At 31.7% G+C, this 1,186-nt stretch overlaps 1 pseudogene; it reads right to left on the bottom strand.

The window, feature by feature from the left end:
* The window catches only part of LOC122362029, an 8,751-nt pseudogene extending 8,173 nt beyond the window's left edge, over window positions 1-578 (bottom strand).
* Between the last annotated feature and the right edge of the window lie 608 nt (window positions 579-1,186).

Genomic DNA, 1,186 nt, shown 5'->3' with positions numbered 1-1,186 from the left:
CAGAATAAGAAGACCATGCAAGTTTGAAACGACACAAGGATAAATAAACGACAGAATTCTTATTTGTGATCTAATTATGAGCCAACATAAAAAGAGTTCAATTGGATTATATCGCTTAATAAATCATAGCTGTTATTTATCTGTGTTAATAGCAATCGCATTGAAAAAAACAGCGTTAAACATCAGTACTCAACTACATATTTATTTTCAACAACAAAAACGCCACTGAGAATCTTACTGACGACTCAAATTAGTCTCAGATTATGTATTTTAAACCAGTTTGTTACCAAAACTATCCAAACAAACCTTACTAGCCTTCAAAATCAATAAAAGAAAAGAAATAAACAAACCAACGCGTGTAAATGGAATAAAATCTCACGAGATTGTCTCGACTGGTGTAGTGCACCATCCATCCTTCTTTGACCACAGTGGAGCTCCTCCTCTTGGTGTGCTTGACGGATTGGACCACACGCATCAGGGGGATATTGGTGCTGGTAGAGGGGCTTCAAGAAGATATGAGAAACGTGTGGATCATTGATCAAGAAAATTTAAACACTGAACTTCTGACTTTCCGTCATCTTTTAAATCAATCTCATGTTACTCCAAAAGTGTATGACTTTCTAACCAAACCAAACTAAACCAGAAACTGTTTGGTTACCCATATTCTTCTAAATACTTTTAGAAGTGCTTTTAGAAATACTTTTAGAAATGATTCAATCTCCAACAAAAGAAAGAAACGTGTATAGGTTTTTTGGGAGGGAACTATGCCTTTGTTTATATTAAAAGCATGTAAAATATGCTAAATGTAAAATATTCTTTAGGAACAATCAAGTGCAACACATAAGTCCTTCGTTCATCTTTGTAACACAAAGTCTTACTGGTTTGTAATGATACAAAGTTGAGTAATTAATAATAGAATTCTATTTTTGGGGTCAACTAACACCTTTAATTTAATAATAGTCTAATGCAGCACACACATAATAAATAAAATGATGAAGAGCATATATAATCGAAATAGAAGACGGAGCTAATGTTAAGATGGTCGTGGTATTTTATTTTTATAATAAATAAAATGAAAATAAGCAGACAACAGAAAAGGGAAAAAAAAATTATAGTGTTACAGACAGTGCAAATGTTTAGTCAAGTTTTTAATAAATAATAAATAAAAAGAAAATAAAAAGAAAAG

This window comes from Puntigrus tetrazona, chromosome 17 (assembly GCF_018831695.1).
Source record: "Puntigrus tetrazona isolate hp1 chromosome 17, ASM1883169v1, whole genome shotgun sequence".
NCBI lineage: Eukaryota > Metazoa > Chordata > Actinopteri > Cypriniformes > Cyprinidae > Puntigrus > Puntigrus tetrazona.
The sequence above is the reverse complement of the archived record's forward strand: the minus strand, read 5'-3'. Positions and strand labels throughout refer to the sequence as shown.